This window comes from Cylas formicarius, unplaced genomic scaffold (assembly GCF_029955315.1).
Source record: "Cylas formicarius isolate icCylForm1 unplaced genomic scaffold, icCylForm1.1 PGA_scaffold_10__41_contigs__length_53128322, whole genome shotgun sequence".
Taxonomy (NCBI): Eukaryota; Metazoa; Arthropoda; class Insecta; order Coleoptera; family Brentidae; genus Cylas; species Cylas formicarius.
The window spans coordinates 40,264,215-40,275,804 of record NW_026844214.1 but is presented as its reverse complement, the minus strand read 5'-3'; the positions used below and the strand labels follow the sequence as shown (position 1 = coordinate 40,275,804).

Genomic DNA, 11,590 nt, shown 5'->3' with positions numbered 1-11,590 from the left:
TGGTTATATATTTAGCGGTGGCACTGACTTCCCCAATTTATGTATATATGGTGATATTGTCAATGGTTACTTTGACTTCCATAATTTACCGTGTATATTGGAAATATGTCGTCGGATTATATTGGCTTCCCCATGCGATATAGTTTTATTTTTAGTGGCCACATTGCTATCCCTTAAACCTAACCTTTCTGAATATTTTCATTACCTATAAAAATTTGTGTCGGTGTAACTTAACAATGAATCGTAGAAGTAAACGTATCTTGGATCTAGCTCGAGACAAGAGCCTAGCAGATAGGAATTTTGACAATTATTGTATTAGCTTTATATTTTCTCAGGTATGTATAATAAGCAACACAATATTGTTAGATTACGTTCGAATATTTAAATATTGGCGCGATCTATCGATTTCGGATGCGTCGGGAAATCTTCGGGTCTATTCGCGCGCGTGAGCCGGGACGCCGCAGAGGGTGGCGACGGGCATCAGTTGATGCCCTGCTCTGGCATGCACCGCTCGACATTGACGCCAAGATCGGAAAAGTCGTCTTTAAAACAATCTCGATTTATTTAAATCTAACATCAGGTGTGGGGTACACGTGTAATCGTTTAACGTAATTTGGAGTGTGCTATAATGGCCGAAGAAGAACTGAATCGATCTTTGGGCGCCATAGCGTCGATCCTTGAGAATTTGCAACAGCGTGTCGGTACAAAGGAGCCGTCGCCGACATCAACCACATCGCCAGCCACCCAAACCACTCCCATTTCGTTGGCCTTGCCGAGTTTTGACCCCGACAATATGGATAGTGGTATTTGGTTACAAAAAATTGAAGGGTATAAGAACGAATTTGCTTGGTCAGATCGGGAAACCGTGAGTAGAATTGGTCCATTTTTGCAAAAATCTGCACTAAGATGGTTTTCGGCATGGCAACCCACGGAAGAAACGTGGGAAAATTTTAAATTTGACTTTTCTGTATCTTTTCCCAAACAAAAGAATTTGGGTAAACTGTTAAGCGATGCTGTAAATTATCGTAGTTCCGATGCGCGCAGTTATGTTGAATACGCGAGAATTAAATTAGAAAAATTAAAGCGCACGCGGGCAAGTTGGTCTGATTCGGATTTGATCGAAATAATTGCTCATTCAATAGACGATCTTGCGGTCAGAACTGCGGCCTATAATTGTAGTGCCGCCTTTGTTAGTGATTTAATTGCATTTCTCTCTAATTACATAAAAATTCCTCTAGTCGAAAAATCGGCATCCGAATTGAATAAGAAAAATAATGTATTTTCACACAAAAAAAACGACGCAGGCAAATTGTTATTCTTGCGGTCAATCGGGACACTTTTCTCGCGATTGTAAATCTAAAACTAAGAATACTAATAACTCGGATAATAAAGGGTTTGATGTTTGCCGATATTGTAAAAGACCTGGTCACGGCATTGAAAATTGTTTTCGTCGGCAAAATAAACAAAGTCGAGGAAGTGAAGTTTCAGAGTCCGGACAGGACCCAACCGTAAAGAAATTTAAATCTCATCACGTTTTGCTCAATTCACATAATTTTAATGAAAACAAGTTAAAAACTGTGCCTATCGTTATTTCGGGTTACACTACAAATTGTTTAATTGATACCGGCTCCACGTGTTCGCTAATAAAAGAAACGTTGGTAGACAAATTAAATCTAAAGAAAATTCCGCGTGTTACTCCTTTACGATGGTTCGACGGTACCATACATAATTCTTTTTCTTTTACCAAAGCATTGGTAGAGTTTCCCGAAATAAAAATAACGCTTGATCTTGTTATTGTGCCGCATAGTCATTCCAAATATGACGTTATCGTTGGTGAAAATGTTTACGAAAATAATGTAGTTTTAATAAAAAATAAAAACGTTCAAAAAATTATGCCCATGCTTGCGCTTACAAATTCTACTCGAACCATTCATAACTCGGAAATAACAAGTGATCTGGAGCATGCAGAAATGGCTGAACTAATCAAACTGCTGGGGAATTATCAGAATTTGTCAACTGCTACTGATTTTACCATTAAACCTGTCAATACCGGGGAATTAACCATCACATTGACAGAAAACAAAACTGTTTATCACCATCCCTACCGTATGTCGGAGTTTGAGCGTCAGAAAGTACGTGGCATCGTTGCTGATCTAATTAAAAACGAAATCGTCCGGGAGAGCAATTCTCCATTTGGGAGCCCGATTATACTCGTTAAGAAAAAAGATGGGACATTTCGATTGTGTGTCGATTATCGTCATTTGAATAAAATAACTTTAAGAGATCGGTATCCATTGCCACGTATTGACGATCAGCTCGATCGTTTAGGCAAAAATAAATTTTTCACGTCACTTGATATGGCTTCGGGCTTTCACCAAATCCCGATTAATCCCGAGTCGATTCCAAAAACCGCTTTCGTGACACCGGATGGTCAGTATGAGTATTTAAAAATGCCTTTTGGACTGGCCAATGGTCCTGCGGTCTTTCAGAGAGCAATTAATATGGCTTTAGGTAACCTAAAATATGACACCGCGGTTGTTTACATGGATGACATAGTAATACCCTCCATCACACTTGAGGATGGATTTTGTAAACTAAAATTAGTTCTTGATGCTTTGTCTAAAGCCGGATTTTCAATTAACCTTCGTAAATGTCGATTTTTTATGCAAAACATCACCTATTTAGGTCGTCAAATATCGGCTGATGGTATCCGACCTGATCCGAATAAAGTTAAAGCAGTCAAGGAAAGTCTGTCACCCACTAACGTGAAACAAGTGCGCCAATTCATCGGTTTGGCGAGCTACTTCCGTAAATTTATTCCCGCTTTTTCTTCCAAAGTAGCTTGTATAACTCACTTGACTCGTAATGATGTTCCCTTTGTTTGGACGACTGAATGTGAAAAAGCAAGGCAGTATGTTATTGATGTCCTTACTCAAAAACCCCTATTGTCAATTTTCGATTCAAATTTAGAGACTCAATTGCATACTGATGCGAGCAGTATTGGTTTCGGTGCTATTTTATTGCAGAAACACAGTGATACCTTTCGTCCAGTTGAATATTTCAGTCAAAAAACCAATCCAGATGAAGCTATGTATCATTCGTTTGAACTAGAGACTCTGGCCGTTGTGAAAGCTTTAAAAAATTTTCGTGTATATTTGCTTGGATTAAGATTCACTTTAGTAACTGATTGCAATTCCTTAAAATTATCTGCAAGCAAAAAAGAACTTAAGCCGCGGACCGCCCGCTGGTGGGCTTATATGCAGGATTTCGACTTCGAAATTGTTTATCGTAAGGGCTCTGAAATATCTCATGTTGACTTCCTTAGCAGGAACCCAATTGAAACTGTAGCTCATATCGATTCACAACCCAATTTTCATAAAAATTGGCTTACCGTATCACAAAGTCAAGATGAGGAATGTAAACAAATCATTCAATCTTTGAACGATGCTAAAGATGATGTCAAACGAAAATATAAATTAGAAAAAGAGACCTTATTTCGTATTACAACCAATAAAAATAACAAATCGTCTCAGTCTTTACTTTTTGTACCATCTAATAACCGTTATAGTCTTTTGAAAATATTTCACGATGATCAAAGTCACATAGGTTGGGAAAAAACTCTTGCCTCAATCAGACTTTACTTTTGGTTTCCCCATATGACCAGGTACGTTAAAAAGTATGTTGAACACTGTTTGATATGTGCAGTACGAAAAAATCAGACGGGTCCTAAACAAGGCTTCCTTACTTCTATCCCAAAGCCCGATGAACCATTCCATACAGTTCATGTCGACTGTCTGGGCCCCTTACCAGGTAATCCAAAAAACTATAAATATATCCTTGTTATAATTGACGCCTTCTCCAAATTCTGTCTCCTATATCCTCAATCCACCGTTACTACAGAAGAAACAACACAAAATTTTGCTAAATTCCTCAGCATATTTGGCACGCCCTCCAAACTAATTCACGACGCTGGAACTAATTTCATAGCAAAAATATTTAAATCATTTACCGAATATTTTGGCATCGAATTACACGTGACAACCCCCGGTGTTCATCGCTCCAACGGACAAATAGAACGCTATATGCGAACTATTACCAATTTGTTAAGAGTTGAATCCAATAAAGTAACAGATTGGCCGAACAAAGTATGGAAGATCCAGTTAGTAATCAATACTACGAAACAAAAGACGACTGGTTGCTCACCTTTTAAGTTAGTATTTGGTCGAGAGGGTCAAACGCCTCAAATTCGTACAGTCTTAACCGATTTGCCAATCCCTGATGAAACTAAATCTCCAGTGGATTATTCCGCAGTTATAAAGAAACTACGGCAAAATTCAGAAAGGCAGTTGAATTATCTAAATAAGAAGCGAAGAGACAATCAGCTGTATAAAGTAGGTGATACTGTTTTGTTAAGCCGAGGTCAAAGACCTGAAAAGTTTTCTTGTGAATTTGTTGGTCCTTACATAATCAAGAGATCACTTACCAATAATCGGTATTTGATTAAGAAATTAGGTACTCCGAAAACTTTTAAATGTTCTAAGGATCAGTTGCGGCATTGGCCTACTGATTGGACGCCTGACGATTTCCAAAGATTATTACAACTAGACAATTGTAAGTACATAATTTGACTTGTTGTGCCGTGTTAGATTGATTTGAGTTGTGTATATAAAACTAATTTAAATAGTCTTTGGAGTATTTTGTGTTTTGATTTTGTTGTTTGAGAGCCCATCGCAAATACGTGCTTATTGCAGTATTTCCATCGCGCTGCTCAAGTCAACTCTGTGTTTTGATTTTGTTGTTTGAGAGCCCATCGCAAATACGTGCTTATTGCAGTATTTCCATCGCGCTGCTCAAGTCAACTCTGTGTTTTGATTTTGTTGTTTGAGAGCCCATCGCAAATACGTGCTTATTGCAGTATTTCCATCGCGCTGCTCAAGTCAACTCTGTGTTTTGATTTTGTTGTTTGAGAGCCCATCGCAAATACGTGCTTATTGCAGTATTTCCATCGCGCTGCTCAAGTCAACTCTGTGTTTTGATTTTGTTGTTTGAGAGCCCATCGCAAATACGTGCTTATTGCAGTATTTCCATCGCGCTGCTCAAGTCAACTCTGTGTTTTGATTTTGTTGTTTGAGAGCCCATCGCAAATACGTGCTTATTGCAGTATTTCCATCGCGCTGCTCAAGTCAACTCTGTGTTTTGATTTTGTTGTTTGAGAGCCCATCGCAAATACGTGCTTATTGCAGTATTTCCATCGCGCTGCTCAAGTCAACTCTGTGTTTTGATTTTGTTGTTTGAGAGCCCATCGCAAATACGTGCTTATTGCAGTATTTCCATCGTGCTACTCAAGTCAACTCTGTATTTGTAAATGCGTGCTTACTACAGAATTTCCATCGTGTCTGTCAGCTTGTGAGTTATTACGTAAATCTAGTCCCAATTGTTTGTGAAATTCATTTGATTGATGAATTCTCGTTTTTTGTTCATTACAGGGAACTCTGGGACGGCTGATGATAAATCTGCAGAATGAAAGGTTTACGAATTTTTACCGATGTACACATCTATATATTTTAACGTTGCTGTAAAGAAATAAAACTTTGTTTTTCTTCTGTGTGTTCATGTCTGTGACACTTCAAATGAGTCATGCATTCCGAGAGCGGAATGTTGTCAGTTTGGCCGTGTTAGATTACGTTCGAATATTTAAATATTGGCGCGATCTATCGATTTCGGATGCGTCGGGAAATCTTCGGGTCTATTCGCGCGCGTGAGCCGGGACGCCGCAGAGGGTGGCGACGGGCATCAGTTGATGCCCTGCTCTGGCATGCACCGCTCGACATTGACGCCAAGATCGGAAAAGTCGTCTTTAAAACAATCTCGATTTATTTAAATCTAACAATATCGTCTATTTTATTGTAGTATAGTATAGCGGGTACCATGAAATTGAATTTTTAAACAAGTTTTAGCTTCCAAAGGATTTGTTCGGAAAATTGATGAAATTTCTTTAAAATTCGATTGCCTAAATAAATTATAGAAGGTCAGCTTTTTTATTTACACTTTTTTTTTGATAATATGTCAAAATTATTATACAATTTGTTTTACACTTAGTTACAAAGTTTCGCCGTATCAAGCATTACGAGAATTAATTCGCAGGTTAAGATTCTTTCAAGATATTTAAAATAACTGAGATTCAACAACGAAATTACGGAAACACATCACAAACAATACAAAAGTCAAATCATTCATGTTAATATATTTTCAACATATTAAGCGATTCCGTTACTTTTTTAATGTTAACCAGTTATTTGTGTCCATTTATGTTTGAAAATTGCATTGCTAAATTTCAGAGGCAAGATCTCACCGAAAAATATGATGGAAAGTTTATATAATCAAAGGGCCGAAAATGCATGTTTTGTGAGATAAACGTAAACTTTTCAAAAACCGGTTGCAATTGCAATTTGCAGTATAACCGTGTCATCAAGTATTTTCCTAGTTTACTGAAGTTAGATGATACATCACATTCAATTTTTGGTTTAAGAAATAAAGGCTGAAAACAGTGCTCGTTTTTCTTATTTAAGTTAAGTAAGTTTTCAAATTTTCAGGAAATTGAAACTGAACTACGAATATAAACAATATTGAATTTTTTTCGGCATGTTCATGTCCTTGTCCAGATGTGGTAAACAAGATTTTAAACGGATAAAAACTTTCGTCTTTGAAGAAAAGGACATTTTTTATCAAAATTTTTGATTGAACAAAAAATATTATTTTGCATGTAGAGTGTCCAAACCGTTAACAATTTTTTACAAGAGTAAAGCAAACTTATTCTAAAGTTTTTAGCAAAGTGCTACTCAGATTATAAGTTCTAAATGAGATATTTTTAACCAAACAAGCAAAAAAATATTATCATCCAAACTTAATGAAAACAATTAGATCCAATTTTGAAACATCATTTTGCTAAAAACTTTTAAATAAGATTACTTTACTCTTGTAAAAAAAATGAATTGTAAGAAAATGAATTAAATGAATGACATTTTCTCGAAAAAGAGCATTTTTGGTATCTGGCTTAAATCACAGACAATTTTTTTAAAGTTTTTGTTATAATGTATGGAACTATCCGCGAAAAATGAAAACTACGTAACCTCTTTACATTGTTAAATTATTGTTTTGTAGATATGACTCCTTCAAGCTCGGATAATAGCCAAATAATTTCCGATTCGGAATATAAATTACCAGAAGAATCCGAAGCAGAAAGTTCGTGGGAATGTGGATACAGAGAAAGTGATTTTTTTTGGATAGCCCTATTGAACTGCGTCAAGAATTGCCCGACAGTACATATACTACGATGCAAACAATACAACCAGGTTTACCTCCCGAAGAAAATAATGGCGTTGACCACAATTACTGTGTCAGTCTCAGACAAAATGACAATCTGGATTCCGAAGTTAAAACACCTGGAAAAACTCGACGTGTTAGGAGAAAACATCAATGCCTATATTGTAATCAAGATGTCGGAAATTTCTTAAGGCACATGGAGCGTAATCACTGGGACGAATTCCAAGTACAGGAAATTTTGTCGTTATAGAAGAAATCTAAGAAACGGATTAAGTTGATTGACAAACTTCGTAGGGAAGGTGACTTTTCTACATCAAATATTGTACCTGTAATGGCAAACAAAAAAAAGCTAGTTGAAGACTATATTGTTTGCAAATTTTGTCAAGGCTATTATGCCAAGAATAGCCTTCGTCGCCACGCAAAAAAATGTTTCTTTAATCCCGATCCGAGTCAACGCTTTCAAGCACAGATTGAAGGTCAAACAGTAATGGTTGGGAATTTTGGACCGAATGATCCTTTAAAAATTAGCGGTCTTATAAACATGTTACGAGCAGATGAAACTTCGTTGGTTGCTAAGAAAGATCAACTTATTTGTGAAGTTGGTAGGCGCTATATAAAAAGTCACAAAGAAAAACATGAGACGATTAGCTCGTTTACTCATCAGCGTCAGAACACTCAAAAATAATAAAACACTTGGTTTAGCTGAGATTCTCTTACCTAAAATGTTTAAAATACTGGTTTTAGCTACAAGAAACATAGCAGAGTATGACGTTGAAAATCGAAGTTTTAAGTCCCCTTCTTTGGCACTTCAGCGTGTTCTATTGAAATTCAAAAGGAAAATCCTCGTAAAAATTATATAGAAAATTTCACGGAATTAATAAAACTTATTGATAATGACTGGGCAATTGAGGTTTCGAGCGAAGCAGGACAGAATTTGGCTTACAAAAAATTTAACAAACCAACATCAATACCTGTGGCGGAAGATATCAAGGTTAATTTAATTTTTGAAACTTGTGTAAATATTGGGAAAAAAGTAGCTTCTTGCATAATCGTCGAAAAAATTTGTTTTATAATACAAGTTTTATCACAAACCAAAACATAATTTATGCGCGTTTTAGCACTCAAGTTGACATCTCCAATAAAAGATTTAGTTTTAATCTTTTCCTGAAGATGGACAAAATTGTGTTTCGGTTATATTAAGTTTATTTGTTTTACAGTTTTTATATTTATGTAAAAATAAAATTAAAAAAAAAGTAGAGGTATCGCTATGAAAACAATATCTCACCAAATACATGCTATGAAATAATCTTTAATGACTTAAATGAAAGTTTAGATTATCAATAAAAAAAAGTGATTTTGTAATAGAGATAGTTAGATATGTAATCAAAATTTCATCATTGTTTTATGTAGTTTTCTTTGTTTCAGAAACTGGACCAATATCTTAAAAATCTTATTTCACAAGCCAAACTTGTCTTGGCAGAAAATGATCACAATGAAAAAGCTTATCGAGATTTACTGGAAGGGATATTTTGCAGTGTCATGATTTTTAACAAAAGGCGGGTAGGGGAACTCCAAAGGATGACCCTGTTAGCCTTTTTAGAAAACCACGATTCAGTCCCATCGTCCGAATTTGAAAAAGTGCTGACAAATTCCGAGAAAATTTTATTTAAATCACTCAAACGCATAGTCATTAGAGGAAAAAGGGGAAGAGGGGTCCTGTACTTTTTGACAAAATCGCGATGTATTCTACGCTCTCTGAGAAAAAAATTTTATCTTGAAAATAATCAGTATCTTTTTGGTTTACCGGGAACATTAAATCCAATTGGAGGATATACGGTCATGAGAAAACATTCATTACTGGCGCTTGGTGGAAACAAGGCAGCAGCATCATTGTTGACTTCCAGTAGGTTAAGAAAGCAGTTGGCAACTATCACTCAGATTTTTAAAATGGACAAAAATGAATTGGAGCAGCTTGCTTCATTTATGGGTCATAATGAAAAAACCCATTCAGAATTTTATCGTTTGCCAGACGACGTTTACCAAACCGCTAAAGTGAGCAAGTTATTATTACTTTCACAAAACAGTGCGTTATTTGAAAAGAACAAAGGGAAACCTCTGAGTGAAATAGAATTAAATGATGAGATCATAGACGAAAGTGATGACAATTATTTAGAAGATATTTACGAAAATGTGTTAGAAAATCAAAACCCGAATCAATTGAAAAATCAGGATCAGGTTCCTGCCTTTGGTGTAGCAGACATTCCTAGAGAAAAAAAACGGAAACGTAAGCTGGTACCATGGACAAACGACTAAAAAAAAATTACGGAGTGTTTTTTCAAAAAACACATTAAAAATAAAATTCCTCCAAAAAAGCAGGAGGTAATGAGATTAATCGAGAGTCATCCTGGGATTTTTACAAACAAAACATGGCCAGTAATAAAAGTTTACATATGCAATAAATTTAATAAAAAATAACGGGTCTGAAGATGTGTTATTTACAAATTTAGAAATGTTTTTTAGTTTGTCAATGATAACGAATGTTACATGAAAACTATTTTTGTTTCCAAATTTTTGCTACGAAAAAGGTTTATTTTTTATTTTATTAATGCAATCTATTTTATTTTAATTCATTTGATCATTGCGTATAAAATATGGTAAATAAAGACTATATATTTAATTTTGCATTTCTCTTATCCCTTCTTTGCAATCCCTTGGACAGAACGAAATTCACATCCGAGATCCAGAATCGAGTGAGGCTCGAGTAATACAATTTCTATTCAAAGTGAGAACAAAAAATGTATATTAATTAAGCCCAATCTGCAACCCCTTGGATACAGCAAGATTCTCAATTGAAATCTTAAATAAGGAGCAGAGAAATACCTTATTTTAAAGCTTTTGAAAAACGCTTCAAGTTCTTGGTTTGCTAGAAAACAGAAACACTTTTTTTGAATGTTGAAATAAATAAAAAAAATTAATGAAATGAAAATTAAATCTTTCAAAAGTTTGCATTCATTTACATCAAACCGAGAAGAATATTATAAAATCTAGATTTTCTAGTATTCCTCAAAAACATTTTTCAAAAGCTTTAAATGAGCATCACTCGAATCCCTTTGCTACTTGAAATTTTAATGGTCAATGTTCAATGTCTAGTTAATATACTTTTATGCTTTCACTTCTCCTGATAGAAATCATCACACAATTTAAAAACCTAAAACAAAGCTGTTTTAGGTTTTTAAATTGTCATCTCTATATGCAATTATAACTCAAAAGCAAAATAAAATACTTTAAAATGGACATAAACTGTTCCGAAAAATATATAAACATTAGTAAACTAAAAATGAACCTTTTCTAAATTTGTAAATAAAATATCTTCTTCGGATCAGCATATTTTTTTAAATTTATTGCATACGTAAATTTTTATTACTGACAATGTTTGGTTTATAAAAATCCCAGGACAGTTCACGATTTATACAATTTTTATTTTTAATATGTTTTTTGAAAAACCGTTCTGTAATTTGTTTTTGATCGTCGTTCATGGTAACAACTTAAATTTTATTTTTTTGTTTTTTTCTCTAAGGATTTCTTCCGCAGCAGTTGTAACCTACTCTTCAGTTCGTTGTGATTTTGATTATTTGTGTTGTGAAGGTATAAATATGTTATGCACTTAAGTCGTTTGGGAAACGTCGTCGAGCAAACGATAAAATTCTGATTGTTTTTTTTTTTCATTTAAACCCATAAATAAAGCAACATGCTCATTGTTGTCCATTTTGAATATCTGAGTGTAAGGTTTATCTGGAAACCTTAATTGCCCTAGAAATTTTCCATATAATCCTTGTGAGGATTTTCTTTCTTAATTTCGATGTAATCAGCTGTATTTACTGCATTTTAATCAGTTTTTCAAAGGAGACTGAATCTTGTTAGTTAATTAATCGGTTTCTTCGATTTTTACTTTTTTTTAAATTCCCGACGCTTTGATCAGCAATGATGTTTTCTCTTAACACGTCGAGATTTTTCAGATTATTTTTGAAAACACTTCGAACACTCATTGAGTATTGAAGATGCCAAGTGAGATTTTGGCGAAACGTCTGCAGGATTCCAGTCGGATGCAGGATTTGCAGGATTCCAATCGGATGCAGGATTTGCAGGATTCCAGTCGGATGCAGGATTCCAGTCGGATGCAGGATTTGCAGGATTCCAGTCGGAGTTCAGCGAGCGAACGGATGATAAGGATTCCAGTCGGAGTTCAGCGAGCGAACGGATGATATCC

The 11,590-nt window shown here is 35.1% G+C and overlaps 1 long non-coding RNA gene across 1 annotated transcript; it reads left to right on the top strand.

The window, feature by feature from the left end:
- LOC132702064 (uncharacterized) lies at window positions 1-9,925 on the top strand. Its single transcript, XR_009618847.1, has 3 exons — window positions 1-335; window positions 7,162-8,314; window positions 8,749-9,925. It is a non-coding gene; the product is annotated as an uncharacterized LOC132702064 (long non-coding RNA).
- Window positions 9,926-11,590: the final 1,665 nt, after the last annotated feature.